General features: G+C 31.8%; 1 protein-coding gene across 13 annotated transcripts in view; it reads right to left on the bottom strand.

Annotated features, from left to right (window-relative positions):
* LOC148622451 (putative G protein-coupled receptor 139) overlaps positions 1-26,906 on the bottom strand; it is a 48,376-nt gene that overhangs the window by 15,001 nt on the left and 6,469 nt on the right. For 3 of the 13 annotated variants that reach the window (XM_088572369.1, XM_088572370.1, XM_088572371.1), the window contains exon 2: positions 10,716-10,783. The exons of 1 other annotated variant lie outside the window; for it this stretch is intronic. The gene's annotated coding sequence lies outside the window, so the exon portion shown is untranslated. 9 more of the 13 variants (XM_088572367.1, XR_015920649.1, XM_088572372.1 and 6 more) reach the window with 9 other exon arrangements.

Genomic DNA, 26,906 nt, shown 5'->3' with positions numbered 1-26,906 from the left:
TTATTGTAATCGATTGTCAACTCTGTCTATTTACTGCCTTAGAAACACAATATAGGTGGACAACACTGGTCACTTTAAGCAATAAATAAACGTTAGTTAAACAGCCATGAAATCAGTTCGGTTGTTTATATTACTGCTTACTTAGAAACTGGATGTTCTTAAACCATCGAAATAAAACCAAACGTTTGGCTGACCATGAGTCGGTCTGCCATTAATTAGCGTTACATACTCTTTTAAAACAAAAGTTAAAACATAATTTTTAAAACATAACATAACTGGAACATTTCGTATAAACAATGGAATAACCCTATCATCAATCACACAGTATATATTTCAATCTTCACTAGAAATATCGATTGTCTCAATATCATACGAAGAATGCCAACCTTGCTCGAGCGGAAACACGAATATGCTTTATGTATGATAAACGTAATTTTGAATGCAGCTTGAAAATTTGTTTTTTTTTCGTATACTAAGCGTTTACTACACAGTTTACATCTTGTGCTGATTGTGACATTGGACTGGTTGTGAACAGGTTAAAATGATTAGAGGTCTTCCATATCTGAATAATGGAAAATGAAGATTGGACATTGCAAGGAAATCTACACTACAGTCGAACTTCACTCGCTCGAACTCAGATGGGTCGAACACCCGGGATTTCTCGAACACAATTCAAAGTACCAAAATTTTCGCCTATATAATCAATGTAAATAACATTGGATTTCTCGAACACTCGAACTGACTAGTCGGTCCGTTCGGTAATAAATCTTAGGGAATAACCCTCACTAACTCGAACTCGTCAGCAATTTTGTCAGCTTGGGTAATAAAAGGTGTGAAAAAAAGTTCGAGAATGTTCCGAAGTCGGTATGGTAAAAGCATGAAAGAAAATCGGATGAAAACAAATTATTGACCACGGAACTCGAACTCTGAACGTTTTTTAAATGCTGAATATAAACGTTTCAATGATTTGTAAGAATTGCATCCCTTATCCTAGGTCTACCTCCTTAAGCTACATCTTTAGCCATTCCTTCATAGCTTGAATATATTCGGTCAACAACAAGCCGAGATTAGTGTACTGTGATACAATGCGTATTAATGTACAGTTACATTGTATCACCATATTTAACAGATCTTGGTACAGAATGCGTTTTACACTAAATAATTAAATACAAGAACTTTCTTCTTCTACCATAAAAATAAAAAAAACTTTCATTTTCAGCAAGGAATACTTCATCCTTTGGACAAAAAGAACACCCGTCATATTTTTTTCCATCATTAACAGAAACACCAATATTTAAATGTTTCACATATTTTACTTAATTACCGGTATTTATAAAAAAAATATTTAAGGAGGTAGACTTAGGGTAAAGGACACAACTCTTACAAATCATTGGTACGTTTCTATTCACTTACGGATAGCATTTTACATCAATCTTATGTATGAATCTAATTAACTTGAATTCATTTTATTCTGCTTCAGACGAAAGCTTGAGAGGATATGGTAAAAATGAATATAATACAAACATATCTATAATTTCATTAGTTATGTCCCTTACTCTAGGTCTACCTCCTTAATAAAATGAGAATATGCACCATTGTTTAAGGCCATAATTTACATTAAGCCATTCAGCTAAATTTTTATTTAGATCTACATGTAATTTGGTTTATGAATATGAACATTTTTTTGTTTTATTTTTATTATATCGACCTCGTATATACACATTAACTTAATTCCAACTATCACCCAATATCACCTGAATACAATCTGTAAACTCTTTGACTTATTAACAGACTAATTATTAAAGACAAATGCTATTACTGATATTCAATTACCGTTGATTTCCGTCATTTCTAACGAGCAATCATTCTAGAATTAACATGTTTCAGCAATAACGCCATAATTCTATCAGAAGATAGCTAATGAATGATAAGAACGCACACGGAAGTGCCAATCATAACTAGAAAAAGCACCAAACGACCAACAGGGAATATCGCATAGTATTAGAATTATTCAAACACGATTAAATCTATATTCTCACAAAAACAGAAAACATTTGACAGAAAATGGACAATAAAAATTCAGACCAAAATAGTTATTTAAAAGGCTGAATGTGTATCGATTATGCAAGGAGCAATCAAGGGAACCAAGGTTATAGCAGTAATCAAAAGAATGTAATCCAGGGACAAAGACTAGACATGGAAAACAGACATACACAACAAAGGACATCAAGTAACTAAAATCATACATAAAGCGTAACAAAACATACGTAACAAAAGCAATGAGCAACTCGGACTCCACTAAAAACTAGGAGCATGGACCAGGTGCACCGGTAGGGTAAGGATCCTCTGCTTTTCTAGAAACACCCGCCGAGTTGCTCATAAAAAAGTAAAAAATATGTTCAGATTTCCTTGTAAACCAAAACAAATTATACATTCCACGTTAATAAAATATATCGAAATTAAAGATGAAAATATGATATATCAAGAATACAAGAATATGAGATTGCAAAACATAGAAAACTCAAGAAATCCTCTCATATTGTTGTAATAAAACATAAAGACAGATTCTTTCCAAAAATAAGATGAAGCCCGAGAAATTTGATTTAAGACAACCACATTGCAATAAAACGTAGTTTTGTTAAAAGTTTTAGAACTTCATCCATTGCTTTCAAACATTTGTTCATTATTCATTTGCGGTATAAAGATGTAAAGACCTACAGCAAATGGAAAGTAAATAGTTATCAGTATAGTTTTATACATTTACCCATTGAATTTGAATACAGAGAGACTTGTAGTAAATCGAAACCAAATAAGACGTTGTATAACACGGGTTGATGAGATATCTCTTTGAAACTTAGTGGCATTTGATGGATCTCATACAATTTCCTATTTGATAGTAAGATGTCTAGTATATCCACACATAATACTTATCATGGTAAGGCTGCATTATATTTCAGACATCGAACCATTATCCTAATCAAAGTGATATGAATGCCTGACTTGCCCGTAACTTAATTACGTCTAACCCATCATGACAATGCCTTAAACCAATTTCTACTCTGGAATATCTCAATAGAAATATATTATATCAACCGATTAAAAAAAGAGAAACGCAGAGGTTACCCCAAAAATTACATAAGTAACATAAAGACACTTGTGTGATTAAATTTGAAGCGACAAAAAGAAAAAAAAGATATCTAATTTGAACTTAGAATATTTGTATATATCGCAGAATAATGAATAATTTGTAAATGTTAATCATAGAACAAATTTATGACGTAATTCTTTAATAACACATTGCTTGCAAAATTTGGTGCACCTCTTCATACTCTCAAAATTAGTCTCTTCATGATAATAAATATGATCATAAACATTGTCCAAATGCTATTTCATTCTGGGTTTAAATTTTTATTTTTCATTTTTTTTTATATATATATATTGGTTTGAACTCTTAATGATAATGCTCTTGAAAAAACTTCCAATTTACATCTACAAATACCTTATTACCCACTCCCAAAAGAAATGGCTCACTCCCAAATGCAAGTTACATAAATGAACTTGCTTTTGTTACTTTGTATGTATGATTTTAGTTACTTTATTTTTTTTGTTGTGTGTGTCTGTTTTCCATGTCTGGTCTTTGTCCCTGGATTGCATTCTTTTGATTACCGCTGTGGCCTTGTTTACCTTGATTACTCTTTTACAACATGAACTAAAATTTTGAAATTCGTCAATATTCAAATCATTGTTTGTAATTAAGCTAAATATAATTTTGCAATAAACAGATACTTACTATTCTATTTCTATATTCTTCAATTCAAAGTCCCAGTCCTAATATTTCACTCCCTATCCACATATACCATACAAATTGACTTTTAATGCCAAACAATAAAACTTTTTTTCAAGGAAATGATATTATTCTTATCCTTTTGACAATGAGACAGATAAGTACCCAATCCAAAAGGTACAGAGAAGAGTAAACCGAATTTTATAACATAAAAAAATAGAAGACGAAGACCAAATCGCAGAGCCAAAAAAAAGAACAACTAAAATCCATCATTCAAATGGAACACATATGAATGGACCAGGTGCACCAGTAGAGTGAGAGTCCTTTGTTTTTCTAGAAACACCCGCCAAGTTGCTTATGAATAGTCAAGTCAGGGGTAGACGAAAGAGGAAAAGAAAACTATGACATATTTCGTCTGTACTTTTGAGTATCATCAGTTTTCATGGTGCAGATGGATACATCATAACTATCCACGAGTTTATGATGACGACAATAATGAAAACGCTCCAAAACAATTGCAATTAAATAATTCCATTTGCTTATTATTTTACTGATGTAGACTATGACCGTAACTTACACGCTCGTACAAATTGAATAATCTGCCATTCCCAAAGTTATCGTGATATACTATATGAATTGTTATATTTTGTCTCTTTTCAATGTAAATGGTAGTTTCTCTTAATTGTTTATTATCGTGAGTTCTCTCTCCGCCCGTATCATCTTCAATGGTTGTACAGTTATTATATCATAGATACTACTTTGATATTAAGTTCAATTATTCATTGCCAGCCAGCAAATGACAATGATGCCTACTTATGGCGGTCCTGTTGTGTCTGCTCCGGAAACAATCTACCAAAGTGCCGAGTTTTGACAAAGACCTTCATACATTTTATAAATAGTATATAATTTAAAATTTGAAAGTATTTTTAAGATCACGAAAAGCGGATGAAATCTCATGCTATACATAATATACTGCTATACTTCTGGAATGTAAGACATGTCATCTTTTCTTAAAAGGAAAAAAAAACTATCAAATATAATTGTTTTTCCATCTAGCTTTCTTACGTAAACATATTTTTTGCGATGTAACCATCTACACCATGAGAACCGATTTGTTCAACGTGTCATAGTTTTTCATTTCATCTTTCCTTTCCCCCGGACTTGACTATCTATGATTTATTAATCTCAGTTTCCGCTGTATAGATGACGTATTATCGTTAAACAATTCTATTTTCGCGGATTTAATACATAGCATCGACCCCCAAAGAACTTAAGATAAAGAATATTACAGTTCCTGTGAAATCAGCCTCATATCTTGGCCTACAATGAGAGATCGATGGGAAAGGAAGACTATTGACCAAGTTGTACAACAAACGCGATGACTTTTTATTCCGTATTGTCAACTTACCTTTTATGTGTGGCAATATCCCTTCAGCATCTGCGTATAGAGTTTTCTTATCACAATTTGTACGTTTTGCAACAGTTTGCCGTAACTACGCAGACTTTTTGTATCGCGCTAGAATTCTAATAATTAGGCTTCTGGAACAGGGTTATGTTGTTACAAGATTGAAGTCATCTTTCGTCTACCCTGTACTTGACTTTTTATGAACAGCTCTGAGGGTGTTTCTAGAAATACAGAGGACGCTTATCCCACTGGTGCATCTTGTTCGTGTTTCCAGTTTTTAGTGAAGTACGATTTGCGTATTTACTATTTACATTTGTTACTCTGTATGTATCATTTTGGTTATAGTATGTTCTTTGTTGTGAGTGTCTGTTTTCCATGTCTGGTCTTTGTACCTGGATTACATTCTTTTGATTTCCGCTAGAATCTTGGTACACTTGATTACTCTTTCGTTTTTATCTCTTTTGTCTCTTTACCAGTAGAGACAGTGATTTTTTTGTGAATTATTTTCATATATATTTAAAACTTAACTGCCTATTAAAAACAAACCAAATATTTTTTTCTGCCACACGATTTCCTTTGAGGACTTGGTAATGATAAAACTATGAATAAAAGTAGATAAAAAAAATAAAGCTTCGAAATAAAACACATAAAATGACATAAAAATGTATAAGAATATTCAAACACACCGTGGAAGCATACATATAGTGTTCCTATAGTACAAGCTTAATGTAAAGCTTGTGTAAGATAAAGATAAAAATAAAGACGCACTATTCAAAGTTAAGGAAGATATTGACAATGACATAGATTTAAAGGAAACCAAATGAAGAATTTAGAAAGAATAAAAACAAATTATAGAAAATAAGAAGACAATAGCCAACGTGTTTCATCTGAATTAAGGATTCAGATGTTTTATATCAGATGAGCTTTTGTCTGAACAATTTAGGGAAACCTTACTAACATACATTAGACGTTTCTCACATTGTACAAAAACACACACAAATAGTTCTTGTCATGCCAATTGTAACCTTGGGAGAGATGACGATTGTGATAAAAATTTGTTTATAAGTTGATACATATATCTAAAACTTCGATGATCAATAATATTTGAAAAGAAGCAAACTATTTCATCGCTGAAGTGATCAATGGGCATGTTGATCACCTCAAGTTAATCTCAGTAGATCGAACATTAACTTAGCAGGATTGTTTGGTTAGCCATTTTTCACAGATGACCTGAATATTTCGAACGATGTTACGGTTGCTGAGTTGAACTTTGGTCTTTTTCGTAATTTGTCCAGGGTTTTTACCTGTCTGATACATGCTTAGGAGTGAAAAAAACATTGTATTGCAAAGAATCCATTTCATTGTGTATTTATTTATCTATATCAATATTTATTTTGCATTTTATGACTAGATTTGATTTAAACACGTTTCGGCGTTTCGTACAAATTTGAAAATAAATGACAATGTGAATTTAACAAGACAATAAACATTTCACTGAATAAAACAAGTTTTGTAACAGACAAAATTGTTCATATTAATAAATGAGGAATCCTTGAAGACACTCTTCTGTATAAATTGAATGCACTAATAAAAATCAGTGGAGGTAAAAACAAAAGTAGCTACGATAAGAGAGATAACAAGTCAAGAAACAAAGACTATTTAAAGAATAGAAAAGAATAGAAACGATGTAAATAAAGCATAGACCGAAAAACTTGTACCTCACATGCTGGGAAGTCTGGGTGCCCTCCGTATTTCTAAAAATTTCCGACATTTTTCTAAAATAAAGTAAATTTGTGATCACTAGGGGAAACAAAAGGCCATTTCGATCGTCAAAAAGCATAATGGTAACTGTAGAATTTTGAAACGAAATAAAAGCAATACTATGAAGCAAAACACAGGAAGAGTAATCTAGGGAACCAAGATTCTTGCGGAAATCACAAGAATGTAACCTGAGGACAAAGAACGGACACACACAACAAAGTACATAAAATAGCCAAAATAATACATACAAAGTACCAAAAATATATGGGCACCCCGGACTCGACTAAAAACTGGGAGCATTTACCATGGGCACCGGTAGGGTAAGCGTTCTCTTGAAACACCCACCGAGTTGTTCATAAAAGTCAAGTCCAGGGTAGACGAAAGAGTGAAGTTTGGAAAACGGGACATAAAGGCATCAGACAAAGTGCAATTCGCAAAACAAAAAACAAAATAAATCAAAGGTGATAACTTTCATCTATGTACTCCAATATCTGCACGTGTTTACGTATTTAAAGTAAGGTTCATCTTATTCATGTCAATCATAATGTATTGGACACAGCATCGCTGTTTCCTGAATTCTTATCTCTTTAATGCGAATAAAGTTCGAAGCAAACGTCATGGAGAACGATTTGCTTCTACTTTGGGCATCGAGAAAATCAGATAGACTTAAAACCTGATAAGTCTTAACTGAAGTTTGTTTGGAGTTTGGATACAACCTTCTACAACAATTCCCTTGATTGTTTGATGGTATAATAACCAGAGGAAATATGAAAATCAAATTACTGATATTAAGTTTAAACCCTTAAGAAACAAATGTTAATCATCAGTTAGCTTTACTTTATATAAATGAAATAAGGTTCTATACTAATATGCACAAGGAACAGCGTAAGTTGTAAAACACACTTACGTATATAACTGAAAAAAAAGAATACGGTATATAAAGCATGAATGGTGTGTTTGTCAACAGACTGGTGCACATTATAACAAAAATAAATACTTTGGGTTCTACAAGATGACTAGAACCATTAATCTACAGCAGATTACTTTATAATAGGCTGATATTATGTAACATTTTCTATGTAGCGTTACAAGTTTTCTTAGGCATGACGTTTTCCTCCTTCGCCCAAAGATCGAGTTATTTAAGTAAAAAATAAACAACTAATTGGATAGAAAAATATGTACCTTTGTGTTGTTTTCCCAATAATAATTGAAATTCCTGACTGCTACAGCTATTTGCTATGAGAATTTGTTACGCCTGTGGACCTATACGTACCGGACTTGGAAATGTATTCATGGTGGACAATCATCTAATTGAATTACCTGACAGAGTTATGGCTTAACAATGTATTTTTGAATGTATTGAGATTGTGACGATTTAGAGAAAGTCAGATATATGATCATTTTCATTCACATCGTCATTAAACCATTTTCTAATATCGTGTTAATATCACAATACAAAATCTTCAAGGAATTAATCTATGTTTTCTATTAACTCAAAATGATGATTCATTAGAATAAAGACAAGCAAGGTAAAAACATATATAATATACAACTATCAACGATCGAGGAAAAAACAAAATAAGGTAATAAAAAAGGCCATGAAACAAACATTAATCATTTGAATAAGAAATTTAGATTATAGACGAGGTATGTCTTTAACTGAGGTTGATGACATTCAAATTACAGAAAAAATATGTCTTTTACTGAGGTTGATACTACTCAAATTACAGACTAGATATGTTTTAACTGAGGTTGGTGATACTCAAATTACAGACGAGATATGTCTTTAACCGAGGTTGATGATACTCAAATTACAGGCGAGATATGTCTTTAACTGAGGTTGATGCTACTCAAATTACAGACGAGATATGTCTTTTACTGAGGTTGATGATACCCAAATTACAGAAAAGATATGTCTTTTACTGAGTTTGATGATATTCACATTACAGACGTGATATGTCTTTTACTAAGGTTGATGCTACTCAAATTACAGACTAGATATGTCTTTAACCGAGGTTGATGATACTCAAATTACAGACGAGATATGTCTTTTACTGAGGTTGATGATACTCAAATAACAGACGAGGTATGTCATTTACTGAAGTTGATGGCATTTACAATACCAGTAAATGATCATGCACTCTTAGTAAGAGTATGTGAATAATATAAACTCATACGATAAAATAAAATTTACGGTACTTGACAGGTGCAAAATATGATTAAGTGAAATACAACTGGAAGGATGAAATAAAAAAAAATATGATAAGAACTATTAAAGCATAGTTCTATAAATACAGATAAAGTGCATAACTTGTTCACCAAAGAACTTTTTCACACTTTACATTGTTATAATATATTGAATATGTGTGGGAAATTAAACTTCCATTCGGAAGACAATTGAACACATTAAACCAAGAACTTAGATAAAAGACAACATTTGATCTTTCGTTTTATTTGAGTCTATATTGTTAAGTCACGTGTACTATTTTCAGTCGCGTAATATTACTTTTAGATAAAACCGAACTTAATTACATGCCTACATAAGAAAATATGTAAATTAGTTTTTAATGTATTTTCCTCAATATACGTTAATTCCCATAATTTAAAAAGGAAGTATCAATATTATCACTGGGACAGCTAAAAGCTACAAATGGAAAGATAAGCGGCTTATCTATTAAATTGAATAATATTAAGATTTCACACTTAACATGAAAGTTACTTTGATACTATATTGGACAGGTTATTGAAGTGTTTCATTAGATGATTATTCATTTAAATGTTGTACAATGTAATAATTGAGTCATTTAAAGTTTTCCTAAGTCGGCTTTTTCCCACATGCAGTAGAATAGTAAGATCGTTCACATTCATTGATAAAGAATAACATTACAGTTTTATATCTCAGTGTTAAGTGTTTACCATTACAAACTGTCTACCAACTTACAAAGTTTTGGCCCTGTGCAGGTCCGGGTGTCAAAAGAATAGGCCTGCAGCAATAAGCTTGTCGTAAAAGGCGACTAAATAGTGCTCAGAACCTTAGCCGGGGGCTAGGGCGCTCTGCCCACAGAGCAACTGGGTTGTGTGCCCCAGGTGGTGGAATGGGGTACCCCTGGTGTGTTACATGCTGGGGTTGTCAGGCTATAATACGGAAAACCTGACCGCAAACCATAGTGGTGCACCGTGTTGGGAAAGATGCCACGTTCCTCACACGTTAAAGAACCCTACTGTGGTATTCTCCCGGAGTAGGAACCATAGGGCTCTGCCACAGGAGACTAAATTGCCCGACCCTACCCACTTCTCCCTATTTCCAGTGGCAATCAAAATTTGTCGACCCCATTATCCTTGTGTCCCATCCCTTTTTTCATTTCATCATCATTTAATGTTCATTTTATCATCCATTTCATGTACATCGTCTGAATATAGCTGAAATATTGCTGCTCGGACGTTAAACCCCAACAAACAACAAACAAAAACAAATACAAAGTTTTGTAACTAGTAACAAAGTCTTTGTGAGTATAATATACATTTGATATTAACAATAGCTTATATATATTCTTAAAGTTATAGATTGATACTACATGTACATGTATATATTTACATATAAACATTCTTATAAGGCAACTTAGATAAGAAACATTGACTGAATGTGATAAACGAAAGAAGGCAAAAGTTACAACAATATTGCATAACATATTCTTTTTTAAAAGAAACTACATTCAGTGAACGGACTATAACCAGAAAAAATATTAATATTGTCATGTTACTCACCCTAAAACTTAATGACACGCATGGCTTTCAAGGCTTTTATTTTATTCCAATTTCTCAGTTGCAATATCCTGAAATAAATCCGAAGTTATTTGAATTGCTAAGAGCTACAATTCATTATGTTTACACAAGGTCTAATTACACATCTTACAAGAGTTGTCACAATCAAAAAGGCAACCAGACAGAAAATATAGCAGTTTCAAAAAATTGCACATGTCATTCTCAAAAGCAAAACATTTTTCTCCCGTAATGCAGATTTTGGCAACTGCGTTAACGATTTGTAAGTGCTTTAAACCCCACATGCTATACTTATCATTTAATTATATACATAAATGATAATTAGCTGATCGAACTCTATAAGCTTCATTATGACCGGTTCAAAGCATCATTAATTTTAGTACGCTTTGATAACAAGAGTTGACCATTACTTTGAACATTATTGTCCGTTTCATGTGATAGTAGCCATTCAATGCTATTGTCGTATCACCTTTTCCACCCATTTGTCAGATAATAAATAATTAAATAAATCTTAAGCTTTGATTTAATAAGTCAAAATGGAATATAATGTCAATATCAATATGTTACTATTATTTTAATATTATATCATAAATATAAACAGTTTCGATTTTTTCCATTTGGAAGATTTAATCGTCACATGAGGTACCTGCAGGTTTTCTTCATACTCGAACTAGAACTATTTAAATCATATTCATAGTTTTTAAAGCATTGATTGAATTTCAACAAAAATACTTTACAGAGTAAAGAGGTCCTAGCATGTATGTATTGATGTCAATCAAATATCTGAGAATGAATTCATGCCTTCAACTTAGTGCAATTTATATTTAAGTTAAGTAATCATATTTAAGCTTCTTGAAACAATTTAGCTGGATTGCCATATTTTTAGCCTTGTATCTCAATGGTTTCCTAACTTAGAGTGCGTCTAGAGCATAAATCGAAACAGGTTTCCATAAAGATTATAGAAGTTATACAAAGATGATACATTATCAAATAACTAATTTGAGTATTTTGTATAAACAAATGATGTATTTAAACAATGCACCATAAAGGAATGCCACCATGCGCGTGACTCGGTGGAAGCTTGGAAGCCTGAGCTTCCACATCATTTTGCTAAAAAAATAATAAAATAAAATAAAATAAAGAGGACAGGGAAGAAAAGTAGAGGAGTCGGTAATTTATAGGTGACGGGGGTTTCTATGTTGTTTCTTGATTTACTATGTCCTCAATGAGTAAAGACATGGGTTCTAATAAGAAGCTCTGAATCCCATTTTCATGAAGGTAATATAAAGATGTCGTTAAAATGATTGAAAGTTCAGATTGAGTTTGTCTGAAAAAAGCTTACAATGTATACACTGTGTGGACCTGTGTCGTTTCAAAGGGGGCTTTCACAATAATAATGAATAGAGATGGTGTTTTTAAAGGCCATACGTCAGCTAATATAAAGATTGGACCCTAAGAGGTCAAATGTCAACGTTACCCATTTGCTAGTACTTTATATCATATAATACAAATTCAAGGCCATTGTAAGAGCTTGAAGAAAACAATCTGACCTCCTAGAAGGAACACATGTAGACTTATGCGTACTATCGCAGAATGAAGGTCTATGAGTTCGCAATAATTTGTTTGTTTGTTTGTTGGGGTTTAACGTCCGAGCAGCAATATTTCAGCTATATTCAGACAATGAACATGAAATGGATGATAAAATGAACATTAAATGAAAAAAAAGGATGGGTCACAAGGATAATAGGGTCGACAAATTTTGATTGCCACTGGAAAAGGGGGGATGGGTAAGGTCGGGCAATTTAGCCTCCTGTGGCGGAGCGCAAAGGTTCCTACTCCTATCGAATACCACAGCAGGGTTCTTTAACGTGCGAGGAACGTGGCATCTTTCCCAACACGGTGCACCACTATGGTTAGCGGTCAGGTTTTCCGTATTATAGCCTGACAACCCCAGCATGTAACACGCCTGGGGTACCCCATTCCACCACCTGGGGCACACATCCCAGTTGCTCTGTGGGCAGAGCGCCCTAGCCCCCGGCTAGGTTTCTGAGCACTATTTAGTCGCCTTAAACGACAAGCTTAGCGCTGCTGCAGGCCTATTCTTTTAACACCCGGACCTGCACGGGGCAGTTCGCAATAATGACCATAAAACTACTTCAATCTTGTGGCAACATAACCCTCTTCTAGAGGCCTTATTGTACAGGAAGTCTAGTGCGGTACAGAAAGTCTGCATAGTTACAGCAAGCTCGGGCATAACGTATGAGTTGTGATATAAAAACTCCATATGCGGGTGCTGAAGGGATTTAAAAACAATAACAAAATACAACATATCAAATTGGGGAGGACAGTTTATTAATTTAAAGTATATCTTAATCACGGTCAATGCCGGTATTATATGATAACCTCCCCCCCCCCCCCCACATTTTCTACAAAATTTTCTGGCAGTAAAGCCGATTTCATCATGATTTTCGACTTACTTTTATGGGTCTCAAACGCTAAAACATCGGAAGCCTCCGAGGGCTTCGAACGATCCCTAGACTCCTTCTCGAATTGAATTTGGACTTCCACTTCAAAGAATAGATTCGTTTATATTCGAGTGCAAAATGCTAACTGAATATTACCTTTTGGTGTATTTGTTAATAAAACGACAATTTATATGATCTGCTTGTCAACTGTAACGGAAATTGTTCGTATTTATCTATAAAATTCTCTGTCTTATATTCTGCCAATCATATCTGACACTAACTTAAAAATTAGCAAAGTACACGAAAAAGGTCTACACTACAGACTTCTAAAGCTGAACTGGACGATATAGTACTTTCAATTGCCATTATATTGTACAAGATTTAAACTTTGATTGCTGGCCTGCATTAAGTAACTTTTAAGTAAAACATAAAAACAATTGAATTCATTGCTGCTCTGGTACTAGCTTTAACGTTTTAAGGAGTTCTCAAATATAGAATCATCTATATCAGTGCCTTGAGTAGTTGATACTTACGATAGCGTGTGCAGTTCACTTTAATTTGATGCAATGTATGCTAATGTTTCTCTTGAAACCATAAACTATCATTGAGAAATTATAAAACTTGCCATCTCTTCCATTAAATAATTTAACAGCACAAACACAAACTAAAAGAGAACCCTAATCTTTCCAGGCAATTTACTGCTCTACTTTCCAACTCGTTAGAAAATAAAAGAAACTCAATCACTTACTGAACACTGTATGCAGGCTTTCAACGTCCAGATAATATTAACAACACCTGTTGATATGTGCCGTTCACCTTGCTGTAAACCTATACAGATAATCCATGTTTTATGAGAAAATATTCTATTCACCTTGTATAGCTTTTTAAATGACGAACCATACGAATAAGTTTATCATATGTTTTTGTATCAAACTTGAAGTGTATTTAACGAATATTCTGTTTTAAATTGTAAAACTATATAGTTGCAATCCTTACTCATTGATAGTTAATTTGTTCTTCAAACGGGAACTCGTCAGTCCCTTCCGTTTATTTGAGGTCTCAATATATTGATGAAATCGACAACTGTTGAGACATTTAGTTACAAAAATAACTTATTACATGAAATAAGCGGACACCTGAAATTGTATGCCAAAATCGTTTTGTACAAGGTTTAAAAAAACGCATTTTTGCAAAGTTTGTAATTATCTTTTTCCAAATTTATTCTGTCCAAATCAGGCACATGGCATCGTTTACTAGTTTAAGACACAATATTTGTACTGTTTATTATTACTGTACGTCTTATTTCATAAACTTTCTTCATTTGCCAAGTTATAATTACTGATAGCTAAACATTATGCATGAGAGCATGACTTTTCAGCACTCTACATCTTTATGATAAGTGTCCTTCAAACACCTCTAGCACGAGACGTTATTGATTACGAACAACAATCCTTGCCTTTAATATGCGAGTTGAAAACTTTTTCTTAAAAAAAACCTTTTCAATTAAAATACAATGTTTAATTTAAGAGTAAGACATAATCCTAATATCTACCTTCAGTTTAAAGGCCTTGAGTTGGAAGAGGGTGTCAAAATTTGCATTTATATGACATAAAACATAATCCCAGTATTCCTCCTTTCTTGGCAATCATTTCATAAAACATTCAAACCCCATATCTATGTCTGTTGAAGGACAATGAATTGATTTGTGACTTATCCAGTTATTTTTCCATTGTTAGTTCTGACAAAAAGATCTTGACATCTAATCAGCAACCTCAACGGACATTATTATTTGAGTACAATTGTCTGTTAACATTGCTGCCTTTTAAACCCAAAATGTATGAAAGCAGGTTTAAGTATATTTAGGAATTGATAAACAGTTGAGAAAACTACATGTATACGTATGTCCAGTAAGGTAAATTGAACCGCAATTCAACTTCAATACAAAGACTCCACAATACTGACATAACAGGAAGCATTTGCTGTTTCATGTTAATATTTTAATTTACACAGAACATAATGCGGATATTCTACAGTTATATGTGACATGCGAATTATGTTTGTATTCTAATTAAAAGTATATTTACTTCATAAGTCTTTAAGAAATACTGACATTACAAAATAATGTATGGTAATGAAACTTCAAACGGAACGTGTAGACTACATGGAAAACTGCTTGATAGCATTATCTCTCCGGGTACAGTTGAAAATACTATATAAACTGAATACGTACAGAACAATACATAGATAATTAGAATAAAAAATCATCCAAGAAGCCTGCAGTTTCAAATAATGAACATGCAACTTTATATGAATGCTTAATAATTTTAGCAGGTCCTCCTCTTATAAAATAAATTTGTATAATATGCCTAATCGTGTATTTAAAATTCCATTTCATGACTCGAAAGTGAAAACTTGAAGTATAGTTTGCGTGTGAAAAACTGGTACATGTAACATGTTATCATTCATATACCAGAGAGATTTTCGTCTACCTGGTCAAGATTTTCTTATGCATCTGAAAAAGGTTTTATTTCAATACTGCTATTTATTTTTTTAATATTGATAACAAATTTATTGTCCATTTTCAAAAACCCAATGAATATAAGGAAAAAACTTTTTTTTGTCTGTAATGTTCTGTCAAAATGTCTTTTTTACCCTGTCATATAATGTATCTTGTATCACTGAAAAGAAACTTACAATAGTATAGAAAAATGTTTCAATGGTGTGAAAATAAAATCCACATTAACTTTATCAGAACAGGAACTAAATCAAACTTTACTTTAAATCAACTAATATAAGCTATGTATTTATCTGTCTGCGTTTCCCATTGTTTTATTACAAAATCATTGCACATTATTTGAGCGATTATGTCAGCAAGGAAAAGTCTGTGACAGTATTTAAGACGACATAAAAATGCAACATAATTTATGCAATCTACGTTTTATAGTACATAGATACTGGTATAACGTTTAAATATTTTTCAATTGATGTTTACTTATTCAGTCAATTTGATTTATAGCACAATAAATTTTTATACCTAAAGCATTCAATATTGGTTACAAATCCACCATAAAACTACAGCTAAAGATATTTTTTATAAATGTTCATATTTAGCTTTGTGTATAGTATCAAGGCATTTTTGTTTTATTCCAACACTGGCCCCTGCCTTGTATATTAATCATGTTTTATTTCAATTTATTTTTCATCTCAGAACGTTAAATCATTGTGACTTTAAGCAAACCAGTACAAATGACATTGAATATTTCGCGCTTTTTGACATTGTTAATAAGTTGCGTTGTACATTTGTCGTGAGCATATAATATAGACAAAAAATACATTAAAAAGCATTACGTACGTTGTATTGGAAAATGAGTACTTTTCTACAACTTGGAGCTAAATCAACAGGACCACTGTCAAAATATTTCATTTTGATATGTGTTTTGCGTTCGAAAATTCTGTACATCACGTATGCATACAGATGTATTCATATGATAAAAAAAATCATAGTGCATATTAGTATACTACGTATATCGAAATCATATATCTCGGAATGTGACGACTTTGCTACACTGCCCCATTGGATCAAGTTTGATATAGGGAAGATAACGAAAGCATATAAGAGTCTGAAAAAATTCCAACGATGTCAGAGCTGTCAAATTTTCGATAGGGAACTTGATCTAATGGAGTAGTGTGCTGAATAGAGTCATCACATTCTCAGATGTATACATAATATTTATTTGAAGTGACATGCATCGTTAATTTGATCGTATATCCTGCATAACAACACATAGATGAGCATACGTTACAATTCTAGATCAAACCAACAGGAAGAAATCACCTGACCGGCAAAAGCTTTATTTTTACATAGCCTAGCTGACCTAGTGGTCTAAGACGGTGGACTGACTGCAAGTGTCGTTTTGTCATAGATGTCACAATGCTTCAAGTTCAAGTCCCGCAGTGGGAACGACAAAAAATGTCAGACCCATCGTTGAATTTACTTTTAAATTTTTACCATAACTACTCATCTCCCGAATGCAACGTACATCGTCCTTTCAAAAATTAATTTAAGATGAATAGATCAGCTTTAACTGAATGGTATCAACACGTATTTTGATTGTACTCTTATTACCTGCAAAACCCGGTTGGTAAATATTGCACGTTTGCAAGTTTTTTTTTATTATTTTATAATTTTCTTCAAAATCTATGTAACTATCTTAATGGCAAAGACGAACAGAAATCAAGAATTATTTCAGGTACACCAAGTACGCATATTTTCAATTTAAAATTCTTTTTATAAATCTTAAATACTCGATACGCCATAAGTATTGATTAAGATTGATCTAATTTTTAATATGGGATTACATAAATGTTTTCATTCATGCGGTGCATTGAGAATTGGTTCAATTCAATACATGGGGACTAATCATACTGAAAATTGTACTTAAATCTGTAACAGTTTACTTTGTTAGTGAAATTGGCAAGGATGTACATATATACATGGCGGAGCAAATTATCTCTAGATCGTGCTTATATAAATTGGTCATGGATACCGTAGTGATTATCTACCATCCATGTCATAAATGTACTAATAAATTACACTAACAAAAACTAATGTCGTTTTTTTTATTGTACAAGTGATGATTATTATTAAATGATGAACAGATTTACTGTTGGTAGCATTATTGCCTTCGCTCTATGTCCGTCATTAGCTGGGACCAAATTATGTTTTACTTTATGTTAGTGAAATGAATAATTAAATATCTGCCATCTAAGATAGATTTGGTACTAAATATGTATTTTTATAAGGCAATCTCAAAAGCCAGTAAAAATTGTCGGTCGATCTTAAAGTATTTCATTTGAATTAAAGTAGCGCCCAAAAATGAAACGTAGGACGAAACCTGTGTGTGCGGAATATTAGTGAATAGAATATTGACGTTCACAATCTGAACTACAGCTGTAATATACAAGAATTCCAACTTCCTTTCGACGAAAACATCAAAACTAAAAATAAAAAATGACAACTGATATATTTAACATTCAATATCTAATAACAAAAATATGTTACAAAATTTTTAGTCAAGATAATGCGCACTGCTTATAAAGGAATGTTTCTACTTGACACAAAGATGCAGAAATGGAAAATAAAACCTTTGTGTGAGGTACTAAACATTTTCATAGCTTAACAAGTATAATTGGAACAATTTCTTACATAACATTCCATCATAAAGAGGAACAAGATGTGTAAACCTCTGAACATTTCCGTAATTTGGTTAATATACACATAAATTGTTCCATATTGCGTCGCAGCTGTCGAATCTTATTATAGAATTCATATTCAATAAAATTATTTTCATTGCAATTGTAATAGAGGCATTAATTTGTAATATGTATTATTATAATTACATTTTTATTGCAAAAAAAAGCAATTACAGATATGTGGGATCTGTTTTTATGTGAAGTGGTAAAATGCAGCTACAGTTCTCTAATATCTAGAATGCCTGCTATAAAAGTGGGTGGCTTAAATACGCTCTTACACGTAAAAGAATTAAGGCCCCAATTGTCTCTCATTTTAAGTTCCTTGAGATAATGATGATATGCCAACATATGCTTTTGCTATTAACAACTTTGATTAGACAAGTTGTTCCTTCATCATAAGTAAAAATACTGGCACTTTATATTCGACAAGAATGTAACAAATAACCTCCTTGCACTGTCGAATTGCATGTATGTATTTCTGTTTAAAACTACTAATCCTAACATTTTAAATGTTAATAAGCCAATTCATTTACGTATGACCTTTATAGGAAATTGTAAAATTTGAATAAAACTGATATGAATCCAGGTCAAAATGACACTCATTATTTTGAATCTGATAGCTTTATTCAGATTTATAAATATGTCGTGATAAAATAAATATATAAGTAGTAAGTTTCCTCTATATATAAACCTTAAATTTACTCAACCTCCTTTATAAATAAAATATTTTCTTTCACACTTGTAATTTTACAAATATTTGACGGTGATGATTTGTTTTAATTTCAACTTTCTAAATACGAATTTCCGTCGGTCGAATATTCGCTATTTCTATGTTTGTTTTATAGAACATTTGCATGTTGTTTTAATGATTTATAAATTATCATATATTTGAAGAGATATTTTAAAGGAAAAAGTAGAAGCTAGCTTGTTAAAGTAATTATCGGCATCACGTTCATTGCCCTGTAACGCTCACAAAATGTTTTAAGTATAAGTATTTGTAAGAATCAGGCAAAATAGGATAAATAAGAAACATGCATGTCAAAACCCCACCGATCCGACAATATAATTTCACTCAAGGATGCTTTCTCTATTATTATGTGTTTTCAGCATCTGCTCAGATATTTTTTTTAAATCACGTGTTAGAAAAATGAGGTTTTTGACAGAGTTGTCTGCCCTTGAAATGATCATTTACAGTGAAATTATTTCTAAATTTACCAAAATGATATGGAAAATCTTTTTTTTTCTTGATTCTGACGGTGCAAATAGTCAAACTGAACTTTCAAAATGGTGTTTTTTTTTTTTTCATACCATGTTTCACCGACTGCTACTTTACTATCATTTTTGTTAAGTTATGGGACTAGTAGTCATTCTAAGTCCAAGAGTTTCATTACACGTAATGACATAAACAAAAATATAAAAACCTGACTATTGCAAAGAAAATGTTAAACTCACTGAACAAGATATTTAAATAAATTTTCTATCGAGATTTTATAACAATTCTGAATTACGTTACGTTAGATTTGATTAAAATAAGTCATAAAATAACTTGAATGTTTTAATGATTAAGTGTTAAAGATTCTAAAGACAGGATAAGAATAAGACCTAAAATACAGTACTTAACTAGAAAGAGAAGAACATTAAATGTTATGCTTATCGCAGAAATACTGAAAAGTAGCAGTTTTGAGGTCGAGACTGGAAATATCACATTGAGCCCGATAAGGCGAAATGTTATAACCCTATTCTTTCGAGACGTTCAAAACTTACTATATTATGTTGACCAACGACCTCACTGTCGATTCAACGTTACTTTGTCGATTGAAATTCCTGATGTTTTAGTACCAGGGAAGGAACCTGAGAAGGAAAATATCTGGCAATAAGAACAATAGAAAAAAAAAAACGATTTAAATTACAAAACAAACTATCGAATTATTTCCTTTCACTTAAACTAGTCATTTCCATTAAAAATCTTACTTTACATACTAAGCAAATATTATGAAAGAAAATCAATTATCATACTGAGTGTTACATTGAATTGCGTGACGTTCGTTCAGTTTTCCCGATCATATTCTTGGCTTTGATCAAAATTCATGTCATAGCAAAAAAAAATATTTCACATTCTATTAGATTACTCGAATAAACAATAAAAAACAAAGCAAATCTTTCCTATTAGATTAAACAATATTTGTCAAAATTGATTATTTTATTTATAACTTCTTTTCAGCTAAATTTATAGCTGCAAATCGTGTTAAAGTGAAATTTATTCCGACACATCAATAATAACATCTGGTGGAGCATTAAACAAAAACCTTAAAGCAATTTATATTTGGCTTTACTTTAAACAATAAAACCTTTGTTTTCAAAAACATTAAACATATAGATATTGTTTAATGTCTGTGTGTGGTCCATTGATAAACTGTTTTATCTTATAAAACACCAACAGGCAGTTCAATAAAATATAATTGCAATAACCCTTTTCGTCAAATTTATGTAATACATATATACCAACCAAATCGCAGAAAAGAGAGCTCAATCACATTATGTCGTTATTTTAATAGCATATGTAGCGTGATACTAAGATAAAGTATTTCCGAATATAATCATTTATATACATCAGTATGTGTGATAACAACAGAAAGTTATAGTAAACATTACGTCGATTGTCACAATGAATACTTCACTTCCAACTTAGATCAGTCTTGTATCACATATTCTTGAGCAGGTGTACATCAAAACATGACTAAATTATATGGTGCGCTGCCTATTTGCCTTTTCCTGTTTTCATATGTTTTCTGTTTTTTTTTTTTGTTTTTTTTGTTTTTTTTTTGTTTTGTTTTTTTTTTTTTTTTAGACCTAAAAATTATTTTGGCATTTTTCTTAATGGATAAACATGGTCAAAAGTTAGATTGAAACTCCATGTCTAATTTTTAAAACAAAAACATGCAACTTCAATGTTTACTATAGAAGTCTATGGGGCAAAGAATACAAAACTGAGACATAATAAGGGAAAGTCGTCATATGGGTTAGTAAGTCTGTAAAAGTTTATTCTAAAAGTCTTGATTTAATTTCATTGTTTGATGGGGTGAAGAGTTGTCAAATTGGTCAAATTTGATGTGAATATTGTTAAAAAACGACATACTTGGTAATTGTTTTAAAGGCTTGAATGTCGTATGACTCATCAGGCGCATAGCTGCCGTAAGGCAAAAAAGCTTTTGCCTGCACTTAATTTTGCCAATTTTTTTTTTTTTTTTTGTGATAAAATACATCCTGGGGAGGCATAAATGATGCTCTAAAACGCTATCTCCGCGGAGCTTCGGGGGGGGGGGTAATTTGGCCTACACTTCAATTTGGCCTCAGCTACGCGCCTGGTCATATTTACTTAACCATGACAAAAATAATTTTGAAAAGGATTTTAAAGAAAGCTAATGTCACCGAAAAGACAGATAAAAAGAAAGTTTGAGAAACAATATTTTTTATTGAAATATAAAAACAATTGTCTGTTACAATCTTAAGGAAAATATCTCCACAAACAAACCGCGAATCTCTGTTGAATACTTTTCCCTTGTTTCTAAGCCTATTGGGTTTACCTTGCACTTAAGTTGTCTAATATACTTCACTTTCATCCTACTAGTTGTATTACAATTGTCTAAATAATGGTACTCCATTAATGGTTAATCATAACAAACACCTTATGTCCATACCACCAATGTCTAAACTTTAAACACTGTCTTTCTGTAATTTAACGATTGGAACAATTGAAACGTGGCGCCATAAAGCACACTGACGTTAATTTGTTTGTAAACACACCGTCAAGACGTAACGGGAAACGAGTATTCTTGAGAATTAGCATCCTATCACTAAAGTTTTACTGTATCAGTCATTATAAACGCCGTGCTGTTGTTATTCTTTAAACGTTTATTATTGTTGTTTTGTAATAACAAATCAAATACGTTTATATTTAAATTCATTCGTCTTTCCTGTGTTAACAATTGTGATCTTACAAATACGGTGAACAGTGCCAATACCATAGATTAAGAGACAAAAAGCGTAAGAAAATGTCGGTACTAATTTCGTTTCAAATTGTGATAAAAATTTGAGTTGTTAGATCTTGAATACTTCGTATTTCTTTATTTAAGTTTTTTATACGGTCATCCTTTCTGAAAGTGATCTCCAATAGCTAATGAATAACCCTTATTGATCGTTACAGAGGTATCTCTCAGTTGTAGTTAATACACATTTTGAAGAACCTGCATACAAAGATGAATAGATTATAACTAAGTGGACATGCCTTCTCCGTGTATATCAATTTTGATAGAGTCTGATGTTGTTGCCAACTAATTAAGTAGCACTCCAGCTTAGAATTGTGCAAAATATGTAACATTGTTGGAAAGTCAACACTTTTTTATTTTTGATCTTTTGATTGAAATGCTTAAGTAAACAGAAAATTACACGTAAGTTTTCATATGAAAAGTATATAGAATGTACTGTAAAATTCTTAATTAAGGAAGATAACTCTGTAAATGACACTAAAATACAGCAGAAACTATGGGATTTTCAATATGAATTATTTCATAAGAGCAGACAGATTGCAATAAAAATTATATATTTCATCATATAGACCTATAAAACAACTTAATAACAAAACAAATGTGTAGCCTTTTTGGGGTGTATCACATATTACCGAATTTGCATGATTATTACAAAGACTGCTACCTCAAATTGATAAGATGGAGGTTACAGCCTGATAATAACGGTTAAAGGTTATTCTATGCATATTAATATAGCAATAAAGGAAAGATATCATGACTTACTTCCTATTTATGAGGCGGATAAAATGTAAAAGAATACATTTCAACGAAGGTGAAGGACACATTAAAACGCAAATTTTATTTTTTATTCAATTTTCTAATTGTAGCAACCAGCGTTTAAACGTTTATAAGTTCCAAACTAAAAGTTATCTTACATTCTTTGATTCTTGCTTGGAATAATAAATATTTACATTTCTTACATTGTTTAAGAAATATTATTGAAATTAGTATGTTAGCATTCAACAGTAATAAGTGACACAATAAAACAATAAAAAGAAAATCTAATACTGAAATCTTCGAGGTCGCTATCGTCAAATATTCTCTGCCACTGATATTGTCTTACTTTCAACATCCAAAATGGCAACGAATGCGATATACTCTAAAATCGGTTGACTTCCTATAGAATCTTGGTTCCCTTGGTATGATTACTCTTTCGTAACCGTGATGACCCGAATGTTTTCAATCAAAACAACTGGTTACCAGGAACCAGATTACACAACTGGCAATGGCTATATATAGATCTCAGGTCCTGATAATGTATATGAACTATATAGCTAATTGTAACGAGTCACTGTGTTTGAATCGAAAACTGGGTAATATTACATAAATTCTATGCTAACGATTATTTATTCTTTTGATGTAAACTTCCTGTCCTCATACAAGCAAAAAACACACACAGACATGTGTATGATTTTTAAAGGGGTATATTTCAGCTATATTTGGGTCGATTATGATATTTACCAGGGAACCAGATTAGGAACCACTGTAAACAACTGGCAAGAATATTTGTAGATATCGGGATCCTGCTAATGTATATGATCTATATATAGTCTTGTAACAAGACCCTGTACCTGAATCGGGAACAAGGTAATGTTCAATGCTAACCAATCATGTAAACTTCCCGTTTTCCTACATGCAAGAAACACAGGAAGATATGTAAGAGGTACATTTTATCTCGTGTGAAGCTAGAACTATGACGCTATGGCGGTAAACACGGCACAGATATGCAGCTTAACGCGGGTAGTAATACATAATTATGCAAATCATATGCGAATATAAAGTACTGAAATTACGTGTGCAAGAAGTCGCTAACAATATTGGCGACTTAAAAACAGCACTAAAAATACAGCTATTCAAAATATCGTCTTAATTCATTCATCATTTATACATACTATAAAAATTGGCACCACAGATTGATAGTTGTTTATTATTTATAATACATCGTAATACACCGTAACAGATGGTTATAATTGATCTTAATGCATTGTCCCTTCCCCTTTTGATTTTGTTTTATTACCAGCAGAAAATTCAATGTATATGCTGAACAAAAGAAGATGAAAGAGAAATGCTAAAAAGGGGTTTCTCCTTTGATTAATTAAAACAAACTTTAAACAGATACAATTATTTATATCTATATAGGTTTAACAGCAAAACTCAAAGAATAACCACAGACGTCTTAAATGACAGGCATAAGCAAATATGTTCAATTCATATTAAAAAGAATGTCTATGATATATACCTTCTACGACTCTGGGAATTTATAACAAAGAACAACGCATTGTATAACCCACAGGGTTTTTTTTTTATAGTTTATGCATTATCAATGTAAAGACGCTACTTGTTATTTTTTTATACATATATAAAGAATGAAGCCGATATCTTTTTTTTCTAATGTGATTATTTGCTCTGCAGTCAAACTTTTATATAAATAACAACTTAACAAATCATCATTCGTTAAATATTGATCAAAAAATGAATATCTGGTTTTTGGTTCATTAGACACGCTACAGGTACAATACTTCGAGCTATAAGTTGCTTTATCTATAAATTGAAGGTACAATGCCGACTTCTTTTTCAAATTTCATTGTTCATACACATGGTGTATATTATTTCTTTTGCTTGCATTCGAAATACGTAATATCTAAATATCTTCTTTAATCGTGTAATTAGCAAACTCATATATAAAAAAACTAAATATTCAAAATTGCATTTAGTGTTTCAATCAAATCAAGCTTTTCATTTTGTTAATAATAAGTTTATCCTTGTCTAATTTTGATATGTTTTATTATATAATGAAATTCAATGCGAAATGAGAATCTTGAACTTACCAAGTCGATTCATGTGATGTTTATTTAGAATACAATCCACAAACATTACGTAAAGCCTGTAAACTTGGTACTGTTCCGTTATGAATAGTCCATGTAAGTCTTAGGTAACCATAAAAACTCAGTTTACATTTAAATCATATGTTATTATTGACGATACCATAATAACATAAATCGATACATAAACCGTTGCTACATGTCTTGAAAGTGCATCAACTCTAACTTAGCAATATCAGTATATCTATCATCATAAGCCAATGTTCATGGGAAAGTCATAATTATTCGTTACAAGCTATTTATCATACATCACTTATCGTATTATAAGAATTGTAGAAATATCTGTCTGAACAGAACACAAGAACAATAACAGCATGACCAGTTCAAAGATATCATTTACACTTTTTGTCATCAAAAAAGACGGATTTAACCTGTATATGACTGTATGTACAGCTTAATTTTCTAACGAACATGGCCATTTAATGTTAATTTAAGTATAGCCTTTTCGGTTTAATGTCAGATAGGTAACAATTAAACGAATCTAGGCTTTTAAATAAGTTAAATGAAAATGAAAATTCAATCACAATATGTTTCAGGTATGTGAACAACTTATCAAATTAGAAATAAACAAATTCAGTTTATGTTATCTGTTCAAGCAGATTAAGTGCCACAGGGCAAAGAAAAATTATTTTACTGTTAATATAGCCTAGTCAATGAAGTCGCTTCGTAACGCCAAAAGACTCATACTTTTATCAAATAAATTACATGTTGGTTTACTTCGTTTTATGGTAAAAATTCATGAACTCAATAGAAGTCAGTTGAACTTGCGCTCGTCCGTTTTTTCCTTTATCTGTCACATTTGCTTTATTTTTGCAATCACTTTGAAACTGGTGATAGCACTGTTATTTCTATACTTGCATGACACCATTTATATTTAGCTATTTGTCACCGATATTCGCTTCGACAATTTGTAAGGAAACAATGGGAGTTCTTCAAATTTCAACAGCGGATTACATACGACTTACTTCAGAAACCTAGTTACACATTTTATAAGATAAGTGGCAGTCAGAGACTATAGACATGGCCAATAACACACACTATATTACCGATACTTTAAGATAACTACAGATTAACTATGATATTTTGCCTGTTCAAAAAGCATTTCCGTTGCAATGGAATTAAAGAAATATTAACGTGGCTATATAACATTATATTATTTTGCACGCTTCTAATTAAGAGTAAACAAGGAACCAAAGACCAGACATGAAAAACAGACCTACACAACCAAGAACATAAAATATCCAAAATAATACATACAAAGGGATAGTTGTTTATGTTCTACTTCAGATAGGTGATTTGTGATCTACAATTTCAAGTTCGCCCGATTCTAACAAATTTCGATTCTGTTTTCATTCATACACAACTTTAAAGTTTTAAAAATAAAAACAAATGTATAAGCAAAAGCTACATTGTAAAATTGATTTAAAAAAAACCAAAATAGTAAAAATCTTAGCAACCAGCAACAAAAACCTCTATCCTTTCCTATACAGC

The sequence above is a fragment of the Perna viridis genome, chromosome 3, assembly GCF_037379345.1.
Source record: "Perna viridis isolate PV_CMFRI_1.1 ecotype Kerala chromosome 3, ASM3737934v1, whole genome shotgun sequence".
NCBI classification, from domain to species: Eukaryota; Metazoa; Mollusca; class Bivalvia; order Mytilida; family Mytilidae; genus Perna; species Perna viridis.
Note: the sequence above shows the minus strand (reverse complement) of the source record. Positions and strands in the feature narration are given on the sequence as shown.